This window comes from Delphinapterus leucas, chromosome 16 (genome assembly GCF_059928025.1).
Source record: "Delphinapterus leucas isolate spDelLeu-1000000601 "Yukka" chromosome 16, BTC_Dleu_Yukka2, whole genome shotgun sequence".
NCBI lineage: Eukaryota > Metazoa > Chordata > Mammalia > Artiodactyla > Monodontidae > Delphinapterus > Delphinapterus leucas.
In genome coordinates, this window is record NC_143144.1 from 51,681,964 (window position 1) to 51,707,024 (window position 25,061).

A 25,061-nucleotide genomic window follows, 5' to 3' on the forward strand; every position below is an offset into this window, starting at 1 on the left:
AGTAAGTCAGAGGGAGAAAGATTAATATCATATGATATCACTTCTTTGTGGGATCTTAAAAACGATACAAATGAACTTATTTACAAAACAGAAACAGACTCACAGACATAGAAAAAAATCTTACAGTTACCAAAGGGGAAAACGAGGGAGGGGGTATATTAGGAGTTTGGGATTAGCAGATACACACTACTATAGGTAAAATAGATAAACAACAAGAACCTACTGAATGGCACAGGGAACTATATCCAATACCTTGTAATAACCCATAATGCAAAAGAATCTGAAAAAGAATATATATATATACATACATATAACTGAACCACTTTGCTGTACACCTGAAACTAACACAACATTGTGAATCAACTATACTTCAATAAAGAAAAAAAAAAAAGATTGAGTTCTGACCCTATCAAAAGTGTTCTAGTTAACACTTGTAAGAGAACAAAGCACAGAGAACTTTAACATCTACACAAACCAACAAGACAAACTGGCCGATAAGAGTGTATATACCTCAATGTAATTTGGGGAAGAAATAAATTAGTCTGCTCATGCTGCAGTACCATGTGCCACGTAGAGCTGCTGGGGTCAGGAAGATGCAGTGGTCATAATGAAAAAAAGTTATTATGCATGAGTGAATTCCCTCCTGTTGTGTCTGGAAGATGTTATGCCTGGCAGTAGGGGACTAGTGGGAATAAAAGTTGTAAGTTCTTTTTCTGTATCCTTAAAATAAATCAGAAGTCGAACAAAAAAATAAATAAAATAGCCCATACTAATCCATACTGTTTAGGGATGCATTCTTAGGTGGAATATAAATAAATATGTTTTCTTTGAAAAAATGAGGTTGTTTTACAGAGTTGTTATCGTTAGGGAGAAGGGAAAAAATGATTGGGAAGGGGTACAAAAAGAACTTAAAGGGTACAGGCAACACTCTATTTTTAGTGGTTATGTAGGTTCATTTTGCATTAAATTATAGAGGTGTCTGTGACAGACAGAATCTAGGGTGAGCCCATGATTCCCATGCTTTCTGTGGGTGGGTCCTGTGACTTCATTTTAATCAAGAGAACATGCCAAAGGTAACAGAATGTAGGTGACTGTGTGTACATAAAACTAGCCCATCTTACCAGGAGTCTCTCTCTCCTTTGCTTTCTTTGAAGAAGAAATCTGCCATATTGCGAGCTGCCATATGGAAAGGGCCAGGCAAGAAGGAGCTGAAGGTAGCCTCTGGCCAAAGCTGAAAAGAAATTGAGGCCCTCAGCCCAACAGCCTGCGAGGAACTGAACACTCCCAAAAACCACATTAGCTTGAATGCTGATGCTTCCCCAGATGAGTCTCACATAAAACAGCACAAAGAGGGCTTCCCTGGTGGCACAGTGGTTGGGAGTCCGCCTGCCAATGCAGGGGACATGGGTTCGTGCCCCGGTCCGGGAAGTTCCCACATGCCGCGGAACGGCTGGGCCCGTGGGCCATGGTCGCTGAGCCTGCGCGTCCGGGGCCTGTGCTCCACAACGGGAGAGGCCACAACAGTGAGAGGCCCGCATACCGGGAAAAAAAAAAAATAACAAAAAACAGCACAAAGAGATAAAGAGATAAAAACATGGAAAAGTAAAGAGGCAAGAAAAATTACATGAGTTCCAAAAATGTCTGTTGGGAATTCATGGAAGAGAGAGCAGAGATAAGAAGGGAGAAACAATATGTTTTGTTTAGTTTTTTGAAAACTTTTTATTTTATATTGGAGTATAGTGGATTTACAATGTTGTGGTAGTTTTAGGTGTGAAGTGATTCAGACACACATGTATATGCCTAAGAAGAAAGATGAAGGAACTAGGACTACAGCGTAATGTTCTCGAATCTGATTCTCTTTTCCCTGGGCAATGCCTGCACCTAGGAATAAGAATGTTTGGCAGCATTCCAGGGAATCGATTTGCCTTTCTTCTTTGATCCCATGTCCTGTAGCTTCTACTAAAGATGCTTTCAGTTGTTCCTGAGAACCAGGATAGAGAGTGCTCTTTTGGAAAGAGATAGACTCTGATGGCAGAGTTCACTGTATCAGTTCCTCCTGGGCAAAATAACAAACTACCCTTAGGAGTGCCATGAAGAGCCCCACCCCATGAGTGAGAAAATAGAAAAGAAAGTCCAAATGAAATAAGTCGAGGCCATAGCATAGAATGCATGGCACCACAGAAAGAGTAGGGAGAAATGGAAGGAAAGCAGGGAGGAAAGAAGCAGAGGGCAGCATAAAAGCAAAGTGAAAGAAGAAAGTGAGGGAACAAAGAGAAGAAATGATTAGAAAGCCGATAACGACAAGCAGACAGTGAATGGTCCCCAGTGAGAGTAGGTCACCTCCAAGATGACAGCCCAAGGAGCAACACAATCAGTAAATCTTTGGGAACTGATTGCTCCATAGGAGAAGCCAACAGAGATGGCTAACAGGTGAAGAGATGGAGTATGGAGAGACACCAAGACCCTCTTCTTTGGCTTATCAGCTTTTGCCAGCTCCCTATTGATCTAAGTACAAAATGCAGTGCTTGTGCAGGTCTACCTGTAGATATAATAGCATAACATGTTAGGAGTCAATTTTGTATAATTCTTTATGTATAGAGAGTAGAAAAAAATGACTAATAGTTCTATAAATGTATACATTCTCATGAAACAATTCTAGAAATACTGAATGGTAGAAAAAAAGACAATAAAAAAGTACCCAAATCCCACCTACTGGAGATTAGCATTAAAACCACATGGTAGACATCATTTCAGGTAAATCAGATATGTCTATATCTATATCTATCTCTCTATACACACACATATATATAAACATATATATATATACAAGCACACACATCTAAGTACACACACACACACATACACATATATGTCACACACATAACTGTATGCATGGTTGGATGAACAGAAGGATGTACACAGATACAAAACAAATAGATAAAAGATAGAAAGAGGAAGCAAGCAAGCAAGCAAAAATAAAAGACAAAGGAAGGAAGGAAGGAAGGAAAGAAGGGAGGGAGGGAGGGGAGGAAGAGACAGTGAAAGAAAGAAAACCTTTGCAAAATGAACTTACACTATCTGTTTTCATTAAAATATTTCCATGGAGTCACATTATCTAATGTGGATACAGCAAAAATTAAGATTGCTAAGACAAAGAACATTTACTCACCACTCAGTTCTACAAGGGCTAAGTCAGAACCCACTGCAGCTGACCACCAACAGCAAACCCAGAAAGGAATTCAGGATGAAAAACAGGGTGAGGCACTGTGCTTCCTGAGAAGCAAGCCCTCAAATAGTCAGATGCATACATCAGGAAGAATTTCAATGACCCCAGATTCTCGCATCTTCCCATACACAGAAAAGCACTAAAATCATTAATCTGAGATTCTGTTCCTCACGATTAGCAGCAATCTTTTACTAAGATGTATGCTTGACTGCATGAATTTCCTAACCAAAAATCATGTATAAACTTGTTCCTCCCCTACCTTCTTGGAGCAGTTTCCTCAGAGCTACTGAGTAGCTGACTCTCAGGCTCTAGTCCTCAGCAAGACCCTGAATAAAACTTAAACTCACAAATCTTACGCTGTCTTTTTTTAAAGTCAGCACTAAGCATTTCTTTAACTTACACATATACAACCATACACTTATATACCTTCCCTTTCACTTAAGGAGCATGAGAGACATTTCTATCTGTTCCTCATTCACAGTCAACGACAAGGTACCTCCGTAGTGCAAGTATCTCGCTGAACTGAATACGAGCTTTGGCATTCAAGAGGACATACTGTTTGCATAATATGCCTCCAAACACAAACTTACTACCTTACCCAGTACTCTAATGAGGCAACAATGATTTCTTCCAAAGCTGGAGATTAAATTGGCCGTGCTGAACTTACTAAGCAAAAGTGGCCTTCACTGCCACACACTTTCTGAGATTTTCAAAGAAAATTTTGATTACATGTAATATTCACATTCTGGGATCATGTTAAAACCTATCTCTTAAGCAAGATAAAATTTTTCACTATAAATTCAGTGTTCTTGAAATTTGCCGGAAGGTACCAAAGAACAACTGAAAAATCACTAAATCTCAAATCAATATTTCTGAGAGTTAATTTATAAAAAGGAACCCAAATGAAAAGACATAGAGTTATTTTTTTAAACTAGGCTAAGATTCTTTTTAAATTACTTATCTTAAGTTTAGTTAATGCCTAGTCATTCCCTTCTTGAAAGATATGGAAATTAACACCATACTTTCTCCCACCATCCCTCCCTCAATTCCCACTTTTTATTAGTACACAATTATTTTACATTGTCAAAGTTTATAATATTACAGTCTGTTCTGTGGTCGTATTTCTCATAGCTGTTTGGTCTCTAATTCCATGAGTTTCGCCACTATCCACAAATCATGACATCATCATCTATCTCTTAATGTGCTACATTTTGTCATCCTGTAGATATTTCAAGATTGGATCACAGATACCACATGATTTAGAATGTCTGTTTTACAACTTTCCACTTGCATAACCAAGCCACTTGATATTGGTAGATACTGTTCCATTGTCTTCAGACACTGACTGGTCCCGTTAAGAAAGCTGGGATCAAACGTATTTTTCCCTTGTATAAGATCTAAATTTTCTGACCACTGAATTTCCTTTATTCCTAAAATATAGTAATTTCTCCTAGATGTGCCTTAACTTCAGTTATTCTATATCAAGGTTGTTATTTTTTTCTTCCTAGGATAAACTGTGTCTTTTTTATCTGTAACTTCATGTTTTTATTTCGTTCAAAAAAGTTGTCTTCTATTATATTTTTGCTCGATAATTTTTCCCTTATGTCTAGAGTTATGTAAGTATGCAATCAATACTCCTTTAATGCATAAATGATATGTTGGAATACTTTTTCTGTTCCATTTATTGTTCTCTTCTTCAGCAAATCAATTATACTTTTGTTGATTATGCTTTCTCTGTCTTCCAATCTGACCATTTTTTTTTAACGTTTCTTTTCTTTTCTTTTCCTTTCTTTTTTTCGGCCACACTGTAGGATCTCAGTTTTTCTACCAGGAACTGAACCTGGGCCCTCAGCAGTAAAAGCACTGAGTCCTAACCACTGGACCACCAGGGAATTCCCATATACCCTTTTTAATATCTCTGTCTTTTCCTTTTTGTCTTTGTGATTCCTCAAGCCTATTCACCACTTTTACCTCTGGTCGTGTTTTCAGCACTGTGTCCTTTATTCTTGTCACTTCTGAAGTGTGCTTCATCTCTGTAATGATTTTGTTTTCTTGCAGTTCTTCCCTAAATTCTACTGGCATACTATTCATTTCCTGCTTGATGTATTATAGTCTCTTCACAGAACCCTTTGAGCTCTCTTTTGGAAAACATAATGTAATTTCTTTAAAAATATGTACGCTTATTTGTCTGCACTCTTCCTTTCTGTTGGTAATTTTTTGGGGTTGATTCTTTTTGTAATGCATTTTTTTCTACCCTTTAAAATGGAAATAGTGAGTCTTCTTTAAATGGAGCCAACTATTAGCTAAGGAAAAATGTGGACAGGGGAGAGCGATCTAGAGCAATCCACAAAGTCAATTCAGGTTCATGGCTGTGGACACAGTCTCACTGAGTCTATCTCAATTTATATGGTGGGCTGGGAGCTCTGGTGCATATGTTAAGCTAACAGTTTTAATCAGAATGAAAGGAAACAGCCATCTGGACACCTTCACCCGCTTTGAAAGAGTGCTCATCGTCAACATTCCTGGCTGATGAAACATATAGATTACCAAAGAGATTGGAATATATACAGCCCCTGCTGCGGACCCATCACTTTCAGCTACAGGCAGGCCCCTCTCTATCTTTCCCCGGCCTTCCTTAGGAGTGAAAATTCATGGAGGTTAACACTTCTGCTCAGTGTTGTTCAGCATCACAGTGGAATATTTTCTCATCCCCAGTGAAATACTGAAATGGTAATGAAAACTGCTGGTAAATAATAAACCCAGGGATAGGCAGGGGCAAAATGAGTTAGAACCAAAAGATGTGTAACTGAAAGGGATGCTTGGGAGAGGGAGAAAGGGGATGACTCATACTCAGAATTATGCAGGAGGCAGAGTTACGTGTATAAGAAACTCTAGTATTGGGATTTAGAGCTTGAGTACTGCAGAATTTCAGAACTGATCTGTGCCACTGGTTAGACAATAAATTAAGCTCTGATTACGCACATTTATCCTCCTGACTCATATTTCTAGTACCTACATGGAAAAGCCAAAAGCTGAAGAAGGATTCAAATCACAGCCCTGACTGCTCTGCTCCTTCCCAAGTGCTTCCTCTTGCCATTCCTAGGAATTCAGAAGCCCCAACTGATTCAGACCAGGAGCTGAGAAGCGGGGGGCAGGGGGGGGCGGTGCGGACAGGGACATCAAGGTGGAGGGAGGAGGGTGTGGTTGCTGAAATCTGCCAGAGGGCAGGTCCAGAGGTGGGAGACCTAATGCTTTGCCCTGGGAGGATGTCTCCCCTTTGTCTCTGAGGGTTAGTGCCGCTGTCCATCAAGTCCTTTCTAGGTTATGAGTAGGTGAAAAACAGCTTCCCCGCTCTCCTTTATCCTGCTGCTGTTTGGATGGATTTAGACAAGAGGAATATCCTAGACTCTGATCTCAGCTCTACCTTTTACTTCCTTACTCCCAGGGTAAACTTCGACACTTTAACCTCTCTGGACCTCAGTTGCCTCATATGTGAGAGGTACAGTCCACTGTGTTTAAAATAAATAGGCTACAAGGATATACTGTACAGGGAATATGGCCAATATTTTATAATAACTATAAATGGAGTATAATCTTTAAAAATTGTGAATCACTATCTTGTACACCTGAAATTTATATATTATTGTAAAGCAACTGTATCTCAATAAAAAAGAGAATTAAATTCGCAAAAAAAAAAAAAAAAAAGGAATGTCAGTGAGGCTTTTCTTTTAGAGATGGCATCACTGCCAGTGAGAACTATTAACGTGGGTCTCCATAGGGCATTCCTCACTTAGGGACCTGTGTCCTGTCATAGCATAGAAGACATCCTGGGAATCTAAAGAATTATAGGATGAGTCTTTAGGTTTGGGACATTTGAGAGAAATCTGGGGCAGTTTGGGGTAGGTGGCAGTTGGGGCCATTTTATTGTTTCATTGAATATAAGGGGTTTTTCCCCCCTGGTTTTCATTCTTTTTGCCACTTTAGGTGAGTTTTAAGGGAGGAAAGAGGAGTAAAAATGCTTTTACAAGAATTTAACCAGAAACTCCCTAAGTTTGGCTTAAATATTTAGCACATTTTGATTACAATTCACAGTGTATGTGCAGAGGGAGTTTGGGGGTTTAGAGCATTGAGTTTCAAGTCAGTTTAAACACTGCCCCCATCACTCATGAGATCTTGGACCAGTGACTTAATCTCTCTATGCCTCAGTTTCTCCATAGGAGAAAAATGGAGATAATAAAATCTTAATGATAAGCTTATTTGGGGGCTTAAATAAAGTAACTCATTTTAAACATTGAGCAACTAGGAGGGGAACCAAAAAAATACTACTTAACTGTTATTATAAATTTGCCTTAAAAGTGCCAGTTTAAAGAAACAATGAAGTATTGGTTGATTTGCCAAACCTAAATCTGGATAGACCCTACTAAGGATAGACCCTACTAAGGTGCAGATCCTACTAAGACCCTACTAAGACCCTACTAAGGTGCAGAAGGAACATAAGTCATCCTCTTCCTCTCTCAGGTATTGGAGAAAATAAAATAGCAAAATAGACAGAGGTGGCACACCTCTCCTCTTTATAGCCATGCAGTTTAGGAAGGCTTAGAATGAGTGAATAGAAATTTTCTCAAGTCCTATATAGAGTAAGATAAGGTATAGAAGGAAGTAAAGGAAGGAAGGAAGGAAGGAAGGAAGGAAGGAAGGAAGGAAGGAAGGCTACTTCTGCCCTAAGAATATAAGTTGCCAATCTTATACTCTCACAGACCTGTATTATTTAAGAATTTTATTTCCTACTATCTCTGTGAAGCCACCTTATAGTCATGCTTGACATTATCAATTGATTTCAAACTTAACTTCCCCCTGGTATCTGAGAAAAGGATGAAGCCTGAAGAGATGACAGCAAGAGATATTAGGAATGTAAGCATACAAATTGCTCAATATCAGGCTATCATTGGGAGCTGAGCATTGTTTCACTGATGGGAGACTGGCTAGGGAAGCAGTGATTGTGAATTAAAGAAAGAGCTTTATAACTGTCTTCTCCTCTGTCTATAGACAGTGGGTGAGCATCCAGAGCAGATATTTGTCTGTTACAACAGATGGAACAGTTCTTTAAGACATGCCTTTATGGAGATGCCAACGATTTTATGAGAATGACTAATCCCAATTTGTAACAAGATCCATGTACAGTTTTACAATACAGTTAACTTAAGCACATGGACAGGCAGAAAATATTTAAATGGGTTTTCCCCCAAAAGATGCTCTCTCCCTAGCTCTTCTACCCACGTTAGTCCACGTCCCTGTTCTGATTCATTTTACAGCATAAAGGAAGTTTCATTTCTTAGCTTTGGGAAAAGAAACATAACTCCCAGATTGAGTTTAAGTTGAAAACAGGGATCACTATTAAACATCCTCTGTGGATGTCAGCGCTTTAAATGTGTAACTGTCCACTAATCATGCTCATTAATCAGGGAGGCTAACTACAGAGTAGCTGCAAACAAAGAAAAGCTCTGTGAGGAAGATCTGTTTAGGACACCTAATGACACTTTTGCTGGGGGACTTCTCTAAAAACAGCTAAGGAAATAAGCTAGAGACACATAATATTCAATAGGTCAGCCTTTCTATTAGTTGAATTTGCATGTTTTTATCTTTATCTTTTTATCTCTTAAACTAAGGAAACAACGTCTCAGAAGATAATTAGGCATCATAGGCACCATGAAGCCATTCATCTTCAAAGCTTCTGCCTGGCAATTTGATATGTTGAGACAGCTTCAGTTTCTTAATTTCCTTCATATAGTTATCACTTAAATAACTGAAACAAATTTTCTACGTCATATCCTTCCCTATTCATTTATAATTATCCAATGAATTGAAGTACTTTCCCTATTCATTCATAATTATCCAATGAATTGAAGTACTTTCCTGTAATTTCAACCATAATATAATAAGTGCTATAGCCAGATAAGTTTAAAGTTTAATCAACTCAGACTTCTATATCTATGGAAATGTTTTAGTAATCTAAATGAAAATCACCTGCGATAATTCACTCACTCCTCTCAATGGTATTTGGTAGTTCAAGGAGGGGCATGGTGTTAGCATTCAATTGCTTCGTATTGTATTGAGCAACAGTTATTTTCTTTAAGCACAACATAAATTACATTTTAATATCTCTACAGATTTCCATATTGACAAGAAGAAAGCAAAGCAAATTTACTAAATAAATTTGAACGGGATGGCCTAGTGTTATTACATCTCCATACTTTAAGGACATGAATTTGCTTGCTTAAAAGCCATCTGATGTGCCTGTATTTTGAAGGGCAGGTAAGCTCAATCTCATTAGAGTCCATGGTGACAGTCTAGGAAAGCATATTCAAACTGCACTTTGGGAATAATCCATTTTGTTGTAAAAATCCATTTATGATATAAATACATACACACACACACATACACACATACACATATATTCAGGTCTACAGATCTATTGGAGGCAAAAGTCTACTAAATTAGGAAGCCACTTCTGCAGACAGTCTCTCAGTACACAGTGATATCAATACTGTGAATTAATTGATGCTTTTTTCCAGTTATACATTCTATGCAGAAAATTACAAGGAAAGGGAAAAGAATAGGCTGTAAATCGCATTTACTATTAAAAATATACTTATCATTAACATTTTGAAAATACAGAATAGTATAAAAATCATCTATAATGTCAATATTCAGTAATAACCACTTTAGCAGTTTGGTATACACACGTATACATACATACACAAGGACTTACACATATAAGTTTTTCTTCAGTTGGGATTTTACTACTATATATGCAAATGCAGCTTCTTACCTGGAAGTTTTCACTTGAAATTGTGCCATTAATTTTCTTTTTGTATTATGTACGGTCAGGCCACTCAAGATGGCTGTTCTCTCGCTCTCAGAACATCCCCTGCCCGAACCAGTGGCCTGCTTCTCCTATATCTTACTCACCTGACTGACCTTCCTATGTACTTGCCCCAGGCCCCAGCTGGTGATTGTTCTTATCAAAGGGGCCGGGAGGGGCGTGCCCTTCTGCTAGTTTCCCTGGTAACTAATGAGCCCACCTGACATCAATTCGCCTTATAACTGGTAACCTCTCCCCCACCAACCCCAGCGAAGACTGCCGCCGCGTCCTGCCCATCATTCGCTGCACGTGGTGGGGTGTTCCAGGACCTTGCTTTCGTAAGCTCCCCCCTCCAATAAATCACTGATGTCTCTGTTGCTGACTCCGAGCTCTTTCTTTGTTCTTGAAGCTGGGCAAGCACAGGCCTCGTAGGCCTGCGGGCTGCAGCCCAACATATTATTAACTATATTTCCAAAACATGTTTATTTTTAATGGCTGTTAGACTATAAGCTCCATGAGCATAGGGACTATCTTGTTCGTATAACCAGTAACAAGTATGACATAATTTAACCATTTTCCTATTGTTTGACATTTAGGTGGTTTCCAAATTTCACTGTCATAAATATTACAGTATTCTTTTTTTTTTTTTTTTTTTTTGCGGTAAGCGGGCCTCTCACTGTTGTGGCCTCTCCCGTTGCGGAGCACAGGCTCCAGACGCGCAGGCTCAGCGGCCATGGCTCACGGGCCCAGCCGCAGCATGTGGGATCTTCCCGGACCAGGGCACGAACCCGTGTCCCCTGCATCGGCAGGCAGACTCTCAACCATTGCGCCACCAGGGAAGCCCTACAGTATTCTTAATGTATGACTTTTCCCAGTCTTTCCCCATTACTTGACAGCTGTTTTGTTTCTCTCTCTTTCCCACCCTCAGAGGGGAGCTCTATTTTGCCTGTTGAGTCTTTGAGCTTTTGTGATGCAGATTGAGAAGGAAAGAGGTGAAGCTGAAGTTGAAGAACAAGAGGTGTGTGGGCGCTAGGAGTGCAAGAGGGATTTTCTGAGAATTTTGGAGGACAAGAGATGTGGGAGGTAAAAAGTATTGCAGTGGTCTGTGTAGCCTCTTCACTGTGTTCTTAAATATGTAAGTACAGAAATTGAAGTGAATCAGGTGGGTTTCTTTGCCTGCCCAACATTCATCCTTTAGGATTAGGGAATCCTAGCTCCTGAAACAAACAGCCCCCAAATCTCAGTGGTTTAACATCATTAAAGTTTAGGACTCGCTCATGTCACTGTCCATTGGGGTGTTCAGTGGGTGAACTTCAGGTGGTGACACAGGAACTCAACTCCTTCCATATGGTGGATCTGACATCCCACAGGGTCTCTGAGTCTTGCACTGGTCCTTCTACATCCTGCCTGGAGGTCAGGAAGCAGAGAGAGCACCAAGGATTCGGCAGGAGGTTTAATGGGCCAGACGTGGAGGTGGAGTACATCGCTTTTGCTCCGTTCTGTTTTCCAGAATTCAGTCAGGTAGCCCCCATCTAGCTGCAAGAGAAATTGAGAATGTAGTTTATTGTGTCCCAGAGATGGCTAGTCTCTGTTATCACTTTCTATTCTCTGAAGTCTTGATAAAACTGTTACTCAAGGTATCTGTGTTCTCTTGGCCAAATGGTAGACAGGGCCCAAGTAAGGCTATTCAGAATCTCCTTCCTTCCCAATTATTTGAATCTTGAGTAAAGTGACAAAAAGATGGAAAACATTTGGGGCTGGTTCATTCTGATGACAGTGCCCTGTAATAACCATTCCTTCCAAGGAATGCAGGAACCATTCCTTCCTGCAAGGGGGACCACCGTAGCCTGGGAACTGTCTTTTACAAGAACTAGATATTCGACTTTTCCTTCATATCCATAATCTACCCACATCCTTACAACCAATTCCTTTGCTGCCTAAGTTAGCTACAGTTACTTTTTGTTGCTTATAATCAAAGGACCCTAATATAGAATTTGAACTCTCTTTGAATTATGTTCCTTTGTTATTATTACTAATCTGTGTTTCTTCACTTATAGCACCACTTTTGGATGATGGTTTTATAAATGTTACAGAAATAATGTTGAGATCAACTGATGTGCACATAAATCTTTACCTTATTTTCAATAATTTTCCTAAACCAAATGCCTAGACCAAATATATTTTTAAAAAGCATTTTAACCCTAATTATATATTTCAGTCATTTAAAGACCCATACAAAATCTTTTCACATCATAAACATTCCATTTCAGCTTCAGAAATTGTGTTTTCAACATTATAAGTAATAGCAAACACAAGAAAGCACTCATCACACAGCCTAGTGTTAAAGCTAGGTGATGAATCTAATCATAAATGAGGAAATCCTTCCAGAAACTTTAGATACAGTGTGAGTTTTCTAGAACGCTGTGTCCTCAGTTGCAATAGGATGGCAAGGAAAGTTGTGTCATATCCTTAGTGAGCCTTCAGTCGCTTATTTGCTTTTGGTCATGGTCAATTCAGATCTCAGTTTCAGTGGAAGCCATTCTTGGTCCCCTCTCTTTTATTCGTGTCTCTTTTCCTCCACACTGGGACATCTCTTAACCTCCGTGAAGCACCAGGCCATTAAGTTCTGCCCACATAAGTCAGTCAGGTCTTTATGAAATTGCCCATGAGGTTTTGCTGTTGCATGAAGACAAATTCTTTCATAGAGGGTTGGTTTGTCTTCTTGGTTTAGGAAAGAAAATAGGAAAATCTGGCATACAGATATTCATGTATCCCAAAAAGAAAGATAAAGACAATTTTTCTTTTTAATTTCCAAAAAGAGGAAAAGCTTTTTTCAGCCCTGCATACCTTGGGCAATTCTTTTTTTTTTTCATCTACAGCATTACACTTTATTGACATATAATAACCAACTTTTAATAACACTTTATCATTGTAAAGATCTCACCCTTTTTTTTAACATCTTTATTGGAGTATAATTGCTTTACAATGGTGTGTTAGTTTCTGCTTTATAACAATGGGAATCAGTTATACATATATATATGTTCCCGTATCTCTTCCCTCTTGCGTCTCCCTCCCTCCCACCCTCCCTATCCCACCCTTCTAGGTGGTCACAAAGCACCGAGCTGATCTCCCTGTGCTATGCAGCTGCTTCTCACTAGCTATCTACCTTACGTTTGGTAGTGTATATATGTCCATGCCACTCTCTCACTTTGTCACAGCTTACCCTTCCCCCTCCCCACGTCCTCAAGTCCATTCTCTAGTAGGTCTGTGTCTTTATTCCCATCTTGCCCCTAGGTTCTTCATGACCTTTTTTTTTTATCTTAGATTCCATATATATGTGTTAGCATACGGTATTTGTTTTTCTCTTTCTGACTTACTTCACTCTGTATGACAGACTCTAGGTCCATCCACCTCACTACAAATAACTCAATTTCATTTCTTTTTATGGCTGAGTAATATTCCATTGTATATATGTTCCACATCTTCTCTATTCATTCATCTGTCGATGGACACTTAGGTTGCTTCCATGTCCTGGCTATTGTAAATAGTGCTGCAATGAACATTGTGGTACATGACTCTTTTTAATTATGGTTTTCTCAGGGTATATGACCAGTAGTGGGATTGCTGGGTCATATGGTAGTTCTATTTTTAGTTTTTTAAGGAACCTCATCTCATAGCGTTGTGGACGGAAAAGATACTTGATACGATTTCAATTTTCTTAAATTTACCAAGGCTTCATTTGTGACCCAAGGTATGATCTATCCTGGAGAATGTTCCATGAGCACTTGAGAAGATTGTATATTCTGTTGTTTTTGGATGGAATGTCCTATAAATATCAATTAAGTCCATCTTGTTTAATGTGTCATTTAAAGCTTGTGTTTCCTTATTTATTTTCATTTTGGATGATCTGTCCATTGGTGAAAGTGGGGTGTTAAAGTCCCCTACTATGATTGTGTTACTGTTGATTTCCCCTTTTATGGCTGTTAGCATTTACTTTATGTATTGAGATGCTCCTATGCTGGGTGCATAAATATTTACAACTGTTATATCTTCTTCTTGGATCGAGCCCTTGATCATTATGTAGTGTCCTTGTCTCTTCTAATAGTCTTTATTTTAAAGTCTATTTTGTCTGATATGAGAATTGCTACTCCAGCTTTCTTTTGATTTCCATTTTCATGGAATATCTTTTTCCATCCCCTCACTTTTCAGTCTGTATGTGTCCCTAGGTCTGAAGTGGGTCTCTTGTAGACAGCATATATACGGGTCTTGTTTTTGTATCCATTCAGCCAGTCTCCGTCTTTTGGTGGGAGCATTTAATCAATTTACATTTAAGGTAATTATCGATATGTATGTTCCTGTTCCCATTTTCTTAATTGTTTTGCGTTTGTTATTGTAGGTCTTTTTCTTCTCTTGTGTTTCCTGCCTAGAGAAGTTCCTTCAGCATTTGTTGTAAAGCTGGTTTGTTGGTGCTGAATTCTCTTAGCTTTTGCTTGTCTGTAAAGGTTTTAATTTCTCCATCAAATCTGAATGAGATCCTTGCTGGGTAGAGTAATCTCGGTTGTAGGTTTTTCTCCTTCATCACTTTAAATATGTCCTGCCACTCCCTTCTGGCTTGCAGAGTTTCTGCTGAAAGATGAGCTGTTAACCTTATGGGGATTCCCTTGTGTGTTATTTGTTGTTTTTCCCTTCCTTGGGCAATTCTTATACAATAATATACAACTGTGAAATTGGAATAACTGTCACTGGGTAAAATTTACCTCAGCTGTGGCCAACTCAGCCAAGTATTTTGTTATTGTTGTCCAACTTGTGTTGCTTGAAATACATTCTTTATCAAAATGTTAGCATAAAATGTTTAATTAGTATTTAACCCAAAATATAATATAATATATATATTTAAAGAAAAACAGGCACAAAATTAATTAACAATAGAAAATTTTAACAAAGCAATACAAAAGTAGGAGTAAACACTTTTAATAAAATTAGACTGAAACAAGTCTTTCTTAACTTGGAAGAAAGAAGAAAATGAAAAAGCTTTTAAAAGCCACTTATCAAAAAGTCCTCGTAGAATAATTTTGTGAGCAAATTTTAAACATCTATACAGAATAAATTTTGTTACTGAGCCCTGGAACAGTTTAAAGGAAAAGGAAATATTCCAAATACATGGTACAAACAACATTACACTATTGCCAAATCTTACTAAACTAAAAGAAAGCTACTGACCAATCTTACTTATGAATGTCAACAAAAAAATATCCTAAACAAAATGTTAGTAAATAGAATTGGATAAGACACTGAAAGTATAGTAGATCATGAATAAGTGTAATTCATTCTAGATTGCAAGGATAATTTGATATAAGTAAATAAGTTAACATACTCTTTTAGCTGCCAAAAACATTTAATTCCAAATCTTTTCCTGATTTTTTAAAAAATTTGTGAAGTTGGATGGAATGGATATTGCCTGAATGTATAAGATAAATACATATTGAAAATTTAAGGCCAATATTTAGTGGATAAATAATGGAAATGTTTCCATTAAAGTCAGAAATAAGGATTTCTTAGATCGTCACAATTATTTAGTACTATTCTGAACATTTGAGACAATGCAATTAATCAAGGAAATGAAATAAGAGGTATACATCCTTGAAGCGAGGATGCAAAATTATCATAATTTCCAGCTAATATAATTTTATACTCATAAACGCCAGGAAAACAAACTGTAAAACTTTTGGAACTATTAAGAGTATCAGTAAGGTAGCTAGTTTTAAAATAAATATACAAAAATGCAGTCAGTCTTTTCGTTTACCAGTGATAACTAGTGAGAAAACTACCACGTTTACAACCAAAAACAAAGAAAATCAAATAGAAAAATAACTGAAAAGAAATATACAGTAATACAAGTTATAAAACTCTACCAATGCACAAAAATTAACTCAAAATGGATTAAAGACTTGAACATAAGACCTGAAACCATAAAGCTTCTAGAATAAAACATAGTAAGCTTCTTGAAATACATAGGTCTTGGCAATGATTTTTAAATCTCATACTAAAAGCAAGAGTAACAAAAGCAAAAATAAACTGGGACTACATCAAATTACAAAGCTTCTGCACAACAAATGCAGCAATCAACAAAATTAAAAGGCAACATACTGCATAAGAGAAAATATTTGCAAATCACACATCTGATAAGGGTTTAATATCCAAAATATATAAAGAATTCATACAACTGTGGTGATCATTTCACAATGTATACAAATATCAAATCATTATGTTGTACACCTGAAACTAATACAATGCTTTATCAATATACCTCAATAAAAATGAATTTAAAGACATACCTTGCTTCTGGACAGAAAGATTTGGTGTTGTAAAGATGTCACTTCTCTTTAAAATAGACTACAAATTATATGAAATTTCAATAAAAATCCAACAGGATTATTTTACAACATGACAAAAATTACTTTCAAGTTCATCTGCAAAGACCATAACAAAGGAGAGGTAGGGAGGGGACACGCACTTTCCCTATTAGATAGTGACATCTTGTATTTAGCAGTAATAGTAATAACAACAACAGCAACAACATGGATGGTATTGGCATAGGAAAAGACAGACTGTGAAGCGGGGCGGTGAGGGAGTAGAAAATCACAGAAACAGACTCAAGTATTATGAAAGCTTAGTGTTGTGGGTTTGCAAACTCAGGAGCTTCCTGGGTGACATTTGAAACTGTCCCCCCCACCCCTCCATGAGGAGGCAAGCCACTCCCTATTGGTGGGTGGCAGGTTTAATAAGGAAGGGAACTTAACGATGCTTGCCATGGGTGGCTGCAAGATGAGTAGCTCTCTGCACCTGCCCCCCAGAATCTTAAAAGTTTATACAGAGGCCTTAACTGGGTTCAGTCATGCATACAGTCCAGATGGTCTCAACAACACAATACTCTCTCAAAGCTGTGTCCTTGAAGGGCTTCTAGGTGGGCAGAGTAGGTGGTACATGCATTCCGAGGATAGGGGAGGGGGCGAGAAGTCTCTGATTGCCCGGGGTCCAGCTTACAGGTCAACTAGTAGTCACGTCCTCACCATGACCTCCTCCAACAAGTGTATGATAAATGTGGCATTTCAAATCACAGGGGAAAGATTTGCTATTCACTAAATAATTTGGGGCAACTGGCACCTTAAGGGAAAAATTACATCTCATGAATTCAATTCCAGGTAGATTAAAATTTTTAATAAATGTCAAAAGTGAAACAAAATTCTGAGTACACACTTTTAATAACAATAAAGTGGAACAAGTCTTTCCTAACTTGACACCAAAGCCAGAAACCATAAAAGAAAATGCACTTACATAGAAATTAAGTACTTCCTGGCAGCAAAAACAAAACAAAATAACACAATTATAGAAGTGTAAAAAACTTAGAAAAAACTAGTAACACACAGGATGGACAAAGAATTACTACTACAGGATGAAGAGCTCTTACAAATCAACTATAAAAAGAAAAATGGTCAAAGACTATGAATAATCAATTAATGAAAGAACAAATTAAAATGGATGAAAAGTATGAAAAGATGTTCAGTTTCATTATTTTCTAGAACAAAAAAAGAACAACAAAAAACAAATCTTTTTAAACCGTAAGATTGGCATCAGGTGAATCAAATGTTGGTCTAGAAGAGGCAAATTTTTACCTCCACCCTCTTACTACTGTTGGCTGGGCCTGAGAATTAAACTGACATAGACAGATTAACAGGAGCAAAGTATACACATTTAAATTAAGTTTTACATGACACAGGAACCCTCATAAGGAATGAAGACCCAAAGAAATGGCAGAACCTACATGCTTTTATATTAGGTTGAAAGAAAGAAGCAATTGTGGAAAAGTAACTAAACACTGTAGAGAGGCTAAAGGAAGGTAAGAATTATTTGAACAAGGTCTGTTTGTACAGAGTTCTTTCTGCCTCAGTTCCGTGTCTCTGGTGATAAGAACGTCTTCCTCTTTCCTGGCACAGAGATCACACCTTTCCCATGGGAGCTTTATATCCTGCTTTCAGGAATAAAAAGGAGGGTCTGAATGCCCATCTTGCCTCTGCTGTTTCTCACGTGCCTTTAATGCAAAATAAGCAATATGCCAAATCTGCGTATTTTGGGGTGACATGCTCTGAACTCCTTCACTGGCAAAGGGGAAAAAAAACTGGCATTTTTCCAAAACTTTTGATAGGGGGTATCGGATATCTTTCTGGAAGGCGTTTTTATCAATCCATACCGCAATTATAATGGCACAACTCATTCAATCCAAGATCTCGTATGTAGAAATTCTCCACAAAGACACAGTTACAGCATAGGGGGGAAAATGCGTAAACATGCCCGTTGTTTTAATAATGATAAAAGCAAAACTGAAAAAACAAAACACAACAAAATGTCCGTCACTACGTGATTGGTCAAGTAAATGAGACACTTGGCTACCATTAAAATTTAAGGCTGTAGTTTTTTATCTTTTGAGGTGGAAACACGAAATCAGCACACTTCTGAGTGGGGAAAAAAGTAGGCTGCAGTAAAGGATGAATTCATTTATAAAGCATATGTCCACATATCTATACATGTGTCCATGTACATTTAGAAATCTGGAAGTTTATCTCTGGATGGTGAGATTTGGTGATTTTATGGTCTTAATGGTTTTTTTCTCATTTGATTTTTATTTATTTATTTACTTGCTAAATGAGCATGTACCCTCTTAACTATAAAATATTAAGCTTTTCCAAAATAAGTCACCTTGCCAACCAGTTCCCCAACCCTTTTGGTTCTGTCCCTCCCTCTACACCAACAGTACCACATTTCTTCAATACTAAACTGCGCATTTTTTTCTCACTAGGAGCCATCTTAAAATATATGGCATCTCACAATTGCTGTTCGTCAGGAGGCTGACATGACATAGCTGTCAGTGCCTGTGTATGTGCAAACTTGGTTATAGTTATTCATAGTGTCATCACTTCAGTTAATTGCAGACATCACTGGTACTACATCTGTTGAGTATAACTGGCATTTAAAATTGCTTTGGTTACTGTTGCTACATAACTAATCACCTCGAGACTTAATGGCTTAAAACAACCATCATTTTATTATCTCTCACAGCTTCTGTGGGCCAGGAATTCAGGAAGAGCTTGATCGGATGCTTCTGGTTAAGAAATCTCTCATGAGACTGCAGTCCCATAGCGGCTGGAATCAGAACAGCAGAGACGGAGGGTGCAGGAGCACCTGGAAACTGGCAAAGCATCTTTCTCTCTTTGCTAGTCTCGGGGCTTCTCCATGTGATCCTTCTGAGTTAGAATAGTTTGGGCTTCCTTGCAGCATGGCGGCCACAGACCAGCCAGACTGCTAACATGGAAGCTCTGGGCTCTAGAGCAAATATTCCAGCAAACAAGGTGGAATTTGTATCATCTTTTTCAGACCTGGCTTCAGGAGTCATGCAGTGCCACATCGGATGCTTTCCACTGCTTACATGCAAGTCACAAACTAGCCTAGATTCAAGGAATGAGAAACTAGACTTCCCCACTTAATGCGGCAGTAGTAAGCTTCTAGAAGCACATGTGGGACAAGAGTTATTACTGTGATCACCTTTGGGGAAAAAAATATCTGCCACAAAACGTTCTCAAAAAGATGATACTTGCGTTTAGCGTTAAAATGTAAAGTTCTCGGGCTTCCCTGGTGGCGCGGTGGTTGAGAGTCTGCCTGCCGATGCAGGGGACACGGGTTCGTGCCCCGGTCCGGGAGGATCCCACATGCCGTGGAGCGGCTGGGCCCGTGAGCCATGGCCGCTGAGCCTGCGCGTCCGGAGCCTGTGCTCCACAACGGGAGAGGCCACAGCAGTGACAAGGCCCGCGTACCGGAAAAAAAAAAAGGAAAGTTATCTTAAATCCAGAAAAGTACTACATGATAAAAACAAATCCCTTTCTTTATGTCTAACAGAACTCTTTCAATAGGTGTAAAATAAAACTTTCAAGTGATAAGGGAGCAGTGTCTCATAGTTTAATTGGCAGAATTTATTCTGTCTTGGTGTCTGTTGCAGAGATGTCTTCCATTCGCCCGTTCGGGTCCACTTCCCACACTTCTCCTTGTGAGGCAGATGGACGTGCTCCTGTGCCCACTGGCTTCAGGTTGGGTTGGACCAGTAGAGAGGCCCGGCAGGAGATGGGAGGGTGGGAGGGAGGGAGGGCAGGCGGACGGAGCATTCACTTACCTGTTCCCTGCCTGTGAGCTCCTGACTTAGGTTGTCGCTCTACAATTCGCTAGGTTGTCGCTCTACAATTCGCTCCCCTTCCAGGTTTATGTAACACCCCCCATCCCTCTTTCTTTTATACTAAGGTAGTGACAGTTCCTCAGATGTTAGCCCTAGGTTTCTACACTGCCCTTTCTGGTTCCCCTACACCTTTGTAATTAGTGCCTTTGTAAATAAGTCCCTGACTGGTCAAGAGGTATATAGAATAATGCTGTACTTTACAACTAATGGCATCTTAGAATAGATTAAACACAGCTTTAGAAGTGACTTCACTTTACACGTTAACAGGATGAACAGAGACTGGCCTGTCCAAGGCCTTCCCACTGTGGGGAGGTAGGCTGGTGAAGCTGGAAGCTAAGGGGGGAGACATCAGGCAAATTCCCTCCTGTAGAGAGGCATGGCCACTGGGCTCTATGGGCGTGATCCACTATAATATTTTCTGTTGCAATGCCCTTGTGCCACAAACACACTTTCAGTTATGTTTGCCTGGTGTTACAGCCTGATCTCATCTATGACATAGGCAAGGCCCAAACCTACCCTTGTTGTGTAGCAGAAATACAAGAGCAGCAGGAAGGAGAGACTGTTGCCAAAGCAAGAAGTGACCTAAGAAGGATGGAGAATGCTCACACAGAAACAGCTGACTGAAGGGATAAGTAAGAATCAGAATGGATAGGACATGGATGATTTCTTCGTGGAGTCTCAGATACCTGGGGAACCTCTGCTGCTGTATGTGACTCGGGGTCTCAAAGGAGAGGGGAGCTCCCTGAAGTCTGGGGACACCTAGGTTTCATAGTTTTAAACCTACTTAGGTGAGCCTATTTGTTGAACACTTTTAGGCATGAGCCCACTCTTAGCCATATCTCTGTGTCTTACTGGTGGGAAGAAAGCCAGAACCTCCTAAATCACCTTGAAATCTGCTTAAAAATTTTAGCCATTTCAATTCTGCCAGATACACCAGTGGTACACTGCACTGAAAACTAGGCATATTCTTTGCAAGGAGAAATGGGTAAAGGGACGTGTTCTTGCTCTCACTTGACACATTACTGATTCTTCTGAAACTTACCAAAATAGAGCATGCAGACTCGAATTGGTTGTGGAAACTGCCTTACAAAAATTCAGTTAACACTTTTTTGAGTAAAACATTATTTCAAAGGTGACTGTCAAGTTAATTTCAACAATTATGAATCCTGTTTTTTCAATAATTCTAATTATTGAAATGTCAAGGAAAAATAGATTATATTCCCAAAAAAGGGATTAAAAAGATCATTAGGAGAGCCAGAGCTTTGGCCCACCGTGTACTGTTTATACTGAAAGAGCTCTTGCAACTCCCTCTTTCTCCACTAACTTGTCTCTTTCCCATATTATAAAAATCCTCTATGTGCAAAGATCTCTGTTTCCACAACTGCAGCAGTTGTTACTTAACTTTCTTCCCTCAGGGTATTTATAGTGTCTCCTAAAGATTAGCTGTGATGTTCCATTTTGCCAAAGGTGCCCACCTCCCTTGAACAAGACCTCCTCCAGCAAGATAATTCTTTAACATTTCAGAGTTTAAAAGAAAATGTACTGAAAATGAGAATTATCTGTAAAACAATCCCATTCTGAGGGTTGTCTACTTTCATTTGTGAATGGATTAATAAACATGGAAGATTAAAAAATAGGTTTATCTTTATATCATTTGGCCCCGACTTAAGATCATTCAGGTCTAGAAAACCTACCTGCAACAGTAACCCTGGACAAATAGTCCCAGGAATTCCAATTGTCCACATATGCCATGTTTGATACATACATTTTATGTCATAATTAGTAGGTAGAGAAATATAAAATATTATACAATGTGGCTGGTGAGGCAAAATGTTCGCTTTCAAAAATCTGAACTTTGAGACCCTAGAAATAGACTGGGAGAGCCTCTGCAATATTCTTTCAGCAGAGGTTCTCTATAAGGCAGGATTCTCCTAGGTGCTCATGTCAGAAACCCAATTCAAACTAACTTCTTTCAGAAACTCAAACTTGTCTAATAAGATCGTTCTAAAACTCTGGTTAAGATATTTTTCAAGAAAACATGTCTTTTTCTCAGCTTTCCTCACCAATGGTAGATAAATTAATTAGTGCCCTTTTTTATCTTTGCTGTGGTGAAATGGAAATGAAAACATTTTACCTCAGCCTATATTAGGTAGTGTTGCTATAAAAGCTCACGCTCCACTATAGTTCATGTTATAACGTTGAAGAGATAGTTTACATCCAAAAGATCTGTGCTTTGCCTGATCCAAATGGATGATTGGGAATTAGGCCAAATGTTCCCTTAATTGATTTAATTTACTAAATTTTTTACTTTTGCAGATAAGTTAAAAGCCAATATTTAAAAGCTTGCTACAATTAAATTTCTAAGAGCCAAACAAACAAGTATAAAGAGTAATCTTTGACTATGCACCCACAAATAGTTTCAGGTGTTAATTTTATCTCCACGTCTAAAATATATTCTAACATTCCATTCAGAGCCACTGATGAGAAAGTCGATGGAGTAACAGGGATGAGAGGCAACATTCCTCAATAGAATTGCTCTCTTGAGCCAGAAAAAGCAGTCAAAGCTGTCTCACAGGTGCAGATCTCCCAAAGACCAGGACTGGGGGCAACTGGCCAAATCTTCCTGACAAACCTCAGCTATTACCTAATTACCCTCATTTGTCTTTGCTTTAAAAAGCTAGGGAATTCTCTCAGTTCTCAGCTCCAATGGAGCGGGAGAGAGACCTGGCCCATGGCGTAGATGGATTTGGTTAACAGCTTGCTTTCAGCTGCAAGGGACCGTGGGGGGTCTGTAAGTAACTGAAAAAGGTCTGATTTGAGCTACTATTGCCAACACTGTCTGAAATTTCTATAAACACTCTCTCAGGTTCAGACATTGATCCAAGGAATGTATCTTGTAAGAAGGGGACATTGCCTCTGAATAATGGATTAGTGTATTTGACCAACTGGCTGACCATAAAGAGACAGCAAAAGATGAGAGAATGGGATACAGGTGAGTTAAGTTTTAATAAGGAGACTATAGAAAGGCACACATTAAAGGGCAATAGCAGTTAGGGCAGTGTATTAGGGTTCTCCAGAGAAACAGAACCAGTGTTATTTTAAATATATTATATATAGGTTTTTAATATACATACATCATATATATATTATTTACATACATATCAACCAATATTCTATTGAGATATATATATGCATATATATAGATATCTATGTCAATATCTATACATATATAGAGACAGAGAGTTTTGTACACATACATATATAAAGAGATTTATTATAAGGAATTGCTCACGTGATTATGGAGGTGGAGAAGTCCCTCGATCTACCATCTGCAAGCTGGAAACCCAGAAAAGCTGGTGATGCAGTTCAGTCTGAGTCCAAAGGCCTGAAAACCAGAGGGCTGATGGTCCCATTTCAAATGCAGGAGAAGACTGACGTCTCAGCTCAAGTAGTCAGGTATAGAGTGAGTTTTCCCACCCGCCATCTTTTTGTTCTATTTAGGCCCTCAGTGGACTGGATGAAGCCCACCCACATTGGGGAGGGCAATCTGCTTTACTCAATCTATGGCTTCAAATCTCATCTAGAAACACCCTTACAGAAAAACCCTGAAAGAAACATTCAGCCAAATATATGGACACCCCGTGATCCAGTCAAATTAATACACAAAATTAACCATCACAGGCAGGCTGCAATAGAAAGGGATAACCAGAAGAAAGCACTGAGATACTAGGTACCTAGAAATGCAGGAATCCAAGAAAAGGATTTGGAAGCAGGAATCACAGCCTTTGTTCCCTTCACCATGATCTGGGATTTAACCTTGAACAACTGTTTTTGGGTATTCAGTGTAAGATGAAGTATTTGGAGAAGCAAGAGTGAGTCCCCTCTGAGTTCAGATGCATATTTCCAGGCCCACAAAAACAGTCAGTAACCAGTGAGATGCATTTTGTGGAAGGGAGAATGTAAGGAAAAGTACACATCAGCTGGAAAGCTCACATTTATTACTTACAAGTTAATGTCCTTGAGCTCCGTAAACCTCAGTCCCCTTACCCAAAAAATGGAGATAAGACCTTTTAGGGTTGTTTTGAGGATTAGCAGAATGACTGGTGAGTAAAAAACACTCAATTAATGTAAGCTGTATCAATCGCTGCCATAACACACACACACACACACACACACACACACACACACACATACGATGGTGAAAGCCTGGACCTTGGCCAAGGTCAACATCTCATTCTCAATGGCTAATATTCAACACATATTTGACAAAGATCAACTCTTTGTTTTGTTGACAACATTCTGATCAGCTGCTTGGCCATGGGGACAGAAACATGATGCACTGATTCTTAGCCGACCCTGTGCTAGCACCAATATTAATTAGTTTATGCCAGGAATTCCTCAATAATGTAGGAATTAGCCAGGTCTGCACTTAAACTTAAAACCCATATGTCTTTAAATATAACTGAAAACTATCTAAGATGGCCTGTGGGTTATTTCCTTCCACAAGCTTGCTGGATTTTTGGTACCAACAGTAGCATGGAATCCTAAAGGGTACTTACAAGAGAGTTTATGAGAATCTTGTGTATTCCTCTGACAAGATTCTGTAACCATATACAAATGATTTAAATATTATTTCACACCCATCACGCTTTCCATACTAATCGCACACAGAATCAGCTAGATGATTCAGTTTT

The 25,061-nt window shown here is 38.8% G+C and overlaps 1 protein-coding gene across 1 annotated transcript in view; it reads right to left on the bottom strand.

Moving 5' to 3' along the window:
- Positions 1-7,002: 7,002 nt before the first annotated feature.
- HTR7 (5-hydroxytryptamine receptor 7) overlaps positions 7,003-25,061 on the bottom strand; it is a 123,287-nt gene continuing 105,228 nt past the window's right edge. The window contains exon 4 of the transcript XR_016388115.1: positions 7,003-23,752. The gene's annotated coding sequence lies outside the window, so the exon portion shown is untranslated. The remainder of the gene's footprint in view (positions 23,753-25,061) is intronic.